Genomic DNA, 8,106 nt, shown 5'->3' on the forward strand with positions numbered 1-8,106 from the left:
TTCTTCTAAGGCCTCTTTTTTTGGCTTGTAGATGGCTGTCTTCTACCTGTGTCTCCACATGGTATTCCTTCTGTGCATGTTTGTATCCTAATCTCTTTTTATTAAAGACGCCAGTCATATTGGATTAGGGCCCATCCCAATTACCTTATTTTAACTTAATATCCCTTTTAAGGCTCTCTCCAAATAGAGTAACATTATAAGATACTGGGGATTAGGACTTCAACACATGAATTTTGGGGGAACACCATTCAGTCATTAACAATGTCCTGTAATGTTTGGCCTTGCTCCTATGTGCTTATAAACCTTTGAAGCTCACATGCAAAGAACATCAGGAAAACCTGACTTCCTGGGCAAGGGGGAACACTACTGTGACAGAGCCTCAGTAGTGTCTCAAAAGGAAAAAGTTCATAAGCAGGACTTATAGGGTGGTCTGGGCAGAGCTTAATTGGTTAGTGAATTTGTGAACTAAGCAAGTTGCTGTAACTACGAGTCTATCTTTTGCTGTAATGCAAGATTTCATTATGAGTTGGTGTTAAAGTATTTGTGCTTTTTTGTTTATGTTGCACATAATGATTAGGTGCAGTGTAACTGTTTTGAGAGTCATAGTAAAGTTTTACTACCTGTGGTTTTCATGTTTTTCTGTTTTATTTCAGTGCCCCCTTCCTCTTATGGTCATTCATTAGTCTAAGCCAAGGAAAAAGTTGTTGCCTTCTTGGGTATGTGATTAATCCAGATCTGTATTGCTATTCAATGGGTTGTGAGTCACTGCAGTATCTTCCAGTGTCAGGGTTTCTTACTCTATTTGGTTAGAACGATCATCTATCACTACAGTGGTGGCACTCACTTGAAACAACAGAAACACTAAAACAAACATTCCTATGAAAGTTTGCAAAGCACTATGAAGCCATGATTATAGACTTACAAATACTGGTCATGAAAACATGCCCAATAACTTACTTGGATCTTCCTTATATAAGCAAGTAACTTTTCCCTTTAATTTGGATATTGATTCTTCAACTTTGCCTGTATCTGAAGGCTTGGTCCCAAATCTGTCAAGGGTCAGGGTTTTAGTAGTAGCATAACTGGAGGGTGAAGGTCATTAGGAGCAATTTAGTGCCTCAACATAGCAGAAAGGAAAGAAAGTGGCAAAGAGGATAGGTTAGTTCTATCACTTACATGGGTGCGAGCTGGGCAAATCACTGAGCTTTTCTTATGGAGGAATATCATCTTCTTCCTAAAAATGTAATTTGCAGGGATCTTCAAAATAATTTGTAAGAAATCAACTTCATCTCTAAAGCCACTATTACTGGTGTAATTTAACACAATGCTGAATGGAATCATCTCTGTTCTTGAGTTGCAGCTAATGCCCAAAGTGAGGAAAAGAGGCACTAAGTATCCTTAATTCTGATAAAAGCTTCCTTCAAGTCAGTAAAAGTTGGACTGGGCACCATCTTCCGAGCATTTTTTACGGAAGAGGTCAAACTAGAGACCACCACCCTGCATCACTACCCCATTTCCCCCTCAAAACATTTAAAGGAAAGTCTTTAGAGGGGAAAGGGAGGATGCCAGAATGCACACTTCAGGAAGAAGAGCAGGGCATGTGGTGAGAGATTGCTCCCTTTTATTTTGGAAGCAAAGAGAATGGGCTGAGGATCCAAGAGAAAACACAGTGTAACTGCAAGAAAAAGAATCTAGTAGATCATGCGGCTGTATCTCACCTGCTGAGGGAGTGGCCTGATTGATCTGCTCTTCTATCTGTCTAATCAGGAGAAAGAGTATTGGGGAGAAAAGGGAAGGGGCAGAGCTGGACTAGCAAAGATGTATGAGTTTCTCATGAATTTAGTGGACAGTGCAGACGGTAGTCAGGTTCCAGCTCTCCTACCAGAAGTGCTCAAAGGAGGGCAGACTACTAGGCTATTGGAGGATGGCTGGGTGTGGGATTGAGAGATGAGGGAAGAAGGCGATCCAGACCCAGATCTCATTTCAGGGAATTGTGCAGTGGGGACTCTCTGCCGGGCTCTTTGGAAGTATTCCCATGTAACCCATGTGAATCAGAGTTTGGGCACCTGTCATCCAGGGAGGAGAAACAACAACTGTCAGTGCCAGTCCACAACATCGATAACCTACAGGCAGTTACATGACCTCAAGCAGGCAAGTACAGGACATTTGAAATTTCCCGGGATTCTCCTACCTGCCCCAATAATGAGTAGATTTGAACCTAGAAAGGAAGAGGTTAAGACTAGGCCATCTCTTCCTTTCCATATAGCCAACATGGCCACAAGACTCAGGAGGAAAGGGAAAGCTTAGAATTGGATGTGATTTTGGAGTTTTAAAATGGACTGGACTAAGTATGGATAACTAAAAGTGCCTGGAGGTACATGGAATACTTAAAATATAGTCAACAAACTGGAAAGAATTTGTTAAAGGAGTTTTAATTAAAATGCGATAAAAACTATTTTATTTTTATACCGTCAAGAGTTAAGAGTCAATATGTTAGTTGCATAAGCCCTCTTGCCTTGGTTTGTGAGTCAGCACATCCTTCCTCATCTCAATACGCTGCTTGACACTCTTGACACTGTGCTCCACACTCTTGTAGATTGTCTCACAGCAAATGTTGACATGGGGGTGATGTGCCTGTTTGTACTTCATGGTCCTAAGTTATGGTGGAGTTTCTGGCTGTACAACTTATGACTGAGTTTAGGGATTTTTTAGCTCTACCTTACTTTCTTTTCAGAGAGCCACCTTAACATTACCTTTCCCAGAGTTGTAATGAGAATAACTGGCAGATGTACAGGGGTGGGCAAAAGTAGGCTTACAGTTGTAATACAAATAATTCAATAATTAATAAATAAATAATAATAGAAGAATAAACTGAGGTTTGTGTACTCACAACTATAAATCCACTTTTGCCCACCCCTGTATTTTATCTAACAACTATGAATGATTTATCATTATAGTCTAAATTTCAATCTGTGCTTTGTCTTACAACCATCATAAATCTGTGAACAGTTTGTTTCTTCTCAGTTATACACAAGGTATGTTATGTGCTAAAATAAGGGAAAGATTTCATGATTGATACTGTCTCTAAGTCCTAACATGTAACTTGTCTAGCCAGGAGCCTGGCACTAATTTTAGAAAGTTAAATGCTCTCTTGCATTTTTTTCCTTGGGCTCTAATTTCTGAATACTGGTAGATTTTGTACCCTTAGTTTTATAATCTTTCTTACTGACAGAAAAAAAATAATAATGCTGAGATATTTTGCTTTTACACTGCCTCCCATTAGCGGGACACTAGCTGTCCTCAAAGCAGATCTATGAACTTACTCTTTTCCTGTTTCTGAGAATGTTAAATAGCTTTGTTTCTGTGGCCTTGAACTGTCTTCCCAATCAGTCCATTATGGCTTTAGCCTTTCTGTGACATTTTTTACAGAACGATACCATACTTTAATATTTATCCTTTGATATGTACTATTTATTTTTATTCTTTGGTACAAAGACTTAAAACCCAAAGATGTTGAAATGCTTCTTGTATAAGCACATTGTTTTTGCCTTTCTCATGTGCCTATTTAACCACTGCACAGTCAGGATTTCTTCGTTAGATGCCTAACCCTTTTAGGCTGTATTATCTTTTATAGTCTCAGACCCTAACCACATTTCCCTCTCTGCCTGATGAGCTTTAAGATGCCATTATTACTTTCTGGAAAATTAAGATTGCTTATTGAAACAAGGTAACTTAGAGTATGGATTTTAACAAATAAGCATGTACATACAATTTTGCAAAATAGTTGAAACTCACTAGATTTGTAAAAATGTGTCACTGCGTTCTGCTCCTGAGTCTTCTGGTCTCCATCTCATATTCTCTGTTTCTGACTAAGAAGACTCCTGAACACGTCTCTTTGGATAGCATGGCCGATACAGGCAAATCTATGCCAGAGGCAAAGAAAGCTGTTGAAATTCAGGGACAGAGAATGGACACAGAAATTTAAGCAGGAAAATTATATTACAAACATTATTTTTGGGCAAGTTTCTGTGAGCAGTTTGGAGCATGGTCAATTGTGAATGGGAATTGGAAAAGCAATGGAGGAAGAATGGGAGAATCCGTGACAGTCAGAGGTTTGTGAGGTGAAGGAGCCTCTGGTGGAAGGGGTGACTGAGGAAAAGGAGAGGCCAGTCCCAGGCAGCAAGAGAGCAGCAGGGAGGGGGCAGACACACTGAGGAAAGAAAGGCAAATATAATACTGAAGCCTGAAGACAGGTCAGAGAGGTGAGGGAAACTGTGAGGTCATGTTTGTTTAAATAGAAATATCTAGTTTCACAGGCGAATGTTTCTGATGTTTCTGTTAGTATATATTTCACTCAAAGTCAATAATTTTTTTCTAATTCTCACCTGAGGATATGTTTATTGATTTTGGAGAGAGAGAGAGGAAGGGAGAGAGAGAGAGAAACGGATCTGTTGCTTCACACACCAGCCCTGACTGGAGATCCAGCCCGAAACCTATGTATGTGCCCTGACCAGGAGTCAAGCCTGCAAACTTTTGGGGCACCAGACAAGGCTCCAACCAAATGAGCCTCCTGGCCAAGGCAGTGATTTTTATTCTAAACCTTCCTTTTTTATTCATCCTGCTTCTGACATACAGGAACACTATTTGTTGGAATACTTCATCATGTGGAGAAAACTTTACATTATTATATTTTATGATGTAAAGTGCCTTCCGATCATAAAGAAATACCTTAGACTCAATGATAGGACACATTAGATCACATAAAAGAAACATAAAAGGACAGGAGAAATTGGATAAAGAAAGTAAAAGCAAAATTATCTATCCTCAAAAATTCTACCTTAGAAGATCAAAGAGAGTTGAAGAAAATTGTAATCAACTGCTGTTACAATAATTCTGATTTCTAGGCAAATCTGAATTTCGAATTACAGACTTTTCCATGAAATAATCTATATGTGATTGAATGATGAAGAGACATTAATAAAATTATGGCTTTAATTAAATATGAGGATTAAAATGGAGATTTTGCTTATAACCCAGTCAATTCAATATAACTAACCTTTTCAATATCACCAAGGACCACAAATATTAATAAATATAAAAGAACATATAAAATTTCCAATTTTTGTCAGAACTTGTATTATAGCTAACATCTTTCAAAGAGCAGAATATGATGACATAAACTCAGTAAACACAATGACAAACAAAAACAAAAACAAAGACGGCAAACACAAGAACACTTTATACTTTTTATTACATATATATATATATATTACACTTTCATTTATTCAAAACTGTATATAGACATCCTATATCCCTTTTCATTAGCAAGTCCTTTATCAAGTGGTTAAGAATCCTCCTGAACAAAGAGAACTAGAAAGATTGTCTCTGCCTTTCAAGACAGTTTTTCAAATGTTATTTTATGGATTCCATCATAATTTCTGGAGTGCTTATTAAATAAGCAGATCACAGGGTACTATCACAGATCCATTTAATCAGAATTTGGAGTGAAAATTAGGAATCTGCATCTCTAATAAGTGCTTTTGACAATTCTTATGCTCCCTTAGTTTTGAGAACCTTTGTTCCGGAAATCCACAATATCTAGCATGAGCAATGATTATCAAACATGATCAGACCATAAAACAGTGAATAAAATCATTGTATAGGCAATAAATCTTTTTAATTACATTTGTAGCTTAGCCCAGGAATAAGCCCATAGTAGGTGCTTAATATTTGTGAGTAATTAGATAGTTTATGTATTAGAATACTGAATTACCACGGTAACCTAAGTATTTGCAATTTTTAAAACAACATATTTAATTATTTTTTATCACAAAGAAAGGAACCAGTCATTACTTTATATTTTTATAATGTGCTATGAACAAATTTGGTTTTTATGATTTTAAAATGATGAAAAATAAGACACTGAAAGGCCTTGTGGGAGAAAATATATACTTAGGTCCTAAAATACATGTACAATTCATTTTTAAAGAGTAATGAAAATCTGTAATATATCCAAAATTCCTTCTATGTTCACTGACATTATCTTTAATTTCAGAAAATGTTCCAGCTGCTGGAAAAGGCAAGGCAGCAGATGTAATAATTAATCCATTAATCATTTAATTGAAACTTCTAAAATCCAACTAATGCTGATTCTACCCTGACAAAATGAAATAAAAATTGTTCCAATTTGTTAAAGCTTTGTGTCTGTTAGAAATACACTCAGTTGAAAATGGAGGTTTAATCAAATAGGGTTTATTTTTCTCATATAACAAATCTCTAGGGGTGAGGGCTGGTATTAAGTCAACTTCTCTGCAGTGTCATCCAGAATCCGTATCTTTTCTATACATCTGTTCCAGCACCTTAGCATCTTTTTCTGACCTCAGCACTCAAGGTTGCTGCTGCAATTACTGGTTTTATGCTAATAGTCAAGGCAGAAAGAAAGGAGGAAAGGATGGTATTCGCTATTGCTATATTTTTTTAATGTCATCAAATAAAATCCCAGAAACTCTCTACTAGATCCCCTCCCCCACCTTTCCCCCAAATTAATAAATGGCTTTTATTGCACCTTTAAAATATCATAAATAGGTCTGAGGAATCATCTGGCATCTTGCTGTTTCTGTAGCTGGGCAACTTGGGTCTTATCCGTCAGCCTGCTGAACTGTTCCTTTTTCAGAAACATAGGCATCATCCAAAATTTTCTGATATCCTTGTTTTAACTGTTATGGCTCGCTGAACAAAAGCAGCTGAATTTGATACAAGTTCAATGTTGTTTGCTTCAAGAGCAACTCACATTTCTGGGTTTGAGAAACTGAACAAGCAATGCCTGACCTCATCCAAACCCTGCAGATGTATTTTTCACAAGAAATTTCTGATTTCAACAAGAGAACCATTCTTCTGAATAACAGCGTTGATGGGGAAGTGAGCGTACACAGGCCTCATCTTGTAACAGAAGGCCAGTGTAATACCCTCGATCATGTTCTGTACATGGCTGCAGAGAGTGTGAATGGTGGCCAGTGTCTTTCTGCTCCCACCATCTATCAACCTGGAGCCTCTTTTTCTTTCCAAGGAGACTGAGTTCTACATTGATGTGATTGAAGTCCCACTGCAGGTTACCCCTGGGGCTCCCTTCATCATTTTCAACCTTTTTCATCTCGTGGCTCACATAAACTAATTACTAAAATTCTGCTGCACACCAAAAAATATATTATGCTTTTTGCTGATCTGACAAAAAATAAGTAAAATTTTGATTCATTTACACCAGACAGCTATTGTGTTGGCTGTGGTCAGTTTTTTAATTTCACAATATAAGGAAAAAGAGGTCGGTGGCCCTGACTTAATCGTCAGGTATTGTATGTTTCAAAAACTCTTGTGGCACACAGGTTGAAAATTGCTGTTTCAGATGGATGTCGGCATTTTCTGGAATGTCAACAGTCTGATCACTGAGCATATTCTTCATTTTTGCAGTAGATGCTGCCTAGATTTCCCCTTTTGACTCATGGCTCTTTGGCCAGAACCCTGTCATTCTGAGAAAATGAGAATCTAGCTTTTGGACCCTATACTAGGCAGAAATTTAAGTATAATGTCCAGTCCTAAGGACATTGGGAATGAGAGAAGCTTGTGGCAGACACTTTCCTTTGGCCCACTCAAAAGTCATTTCCCAACTGTTTTTTCCATTGCTGCTTGCTATGGAATCCAAAAGCTAGATACAAGTGTACATATTTCCCCAGACTCACATTATTTCTCCAGATATATAACATACACACTCTTCATTTAAACTTTCCTAGTTGTTTTATTTTTTGTGGGTGGAGAAGTAGATATTGATAGAAGGTAAAATGGTACCCTAAGAATAATTTTTAAAGAACAAAATACATGGTTTAGAGAGAGGAATGATCTGGCTGAGGAACAGCTAGTAGGACACTTGAAGATGAACCTGCCTTAGTGGGAGGAGGGTGCTGATTAGAAATGTGGGGGCAGCTTTGAGGCAAACTGTTAACTTTATATTTTATTCCTGTTCAGCTCTGGTTTTATCTTTCGATTAAGACACACAGTTTATAATTCACAGAGCACTCTTTCTTGCCTTTGGTATTGAAGGAATTGAAGTTAATG

The 8,106-nt window shown here is 37.6% G+C and overlaps 1 pseudogene across 1 annotated transcript; it reads right to left on the minus strand.

Moving 5' to 3' along the window:
• Positions 1 to 6,638: 6,638 nt before the first annotated feature.
• Positions 6,639 to 7,456, minus strand: LOC308565646 (large ribosomal subunit protein uL6 pseudogene; annotated as a pseudogene). The gene is made up of 2 exons: positions 7,378 to 7,456; positions 6,639 to 7,125 (listed from the first exon to the last, which is right to left on the minus strand). The product of its transcript is annotated as a large ribosomal subunit protein uL6 pseudogene (transcript).
• Positions 7,457 to 8,106: the final 650 nt, after the last annotated feature.

This window comes from Miniopterus schreibersii (genome assembly GCF_964146895.1).
Source record: "Miniopterus schreibersii genome assembly, chromosome: 1".
In the NCBI taxonomy this organism is placed as follows: Eukaryota; Metazoa; Chordata; class Mammalia; order Chiroptera; family Miniopteridae; genus Miniopterus; species Miniopterus schreibersii.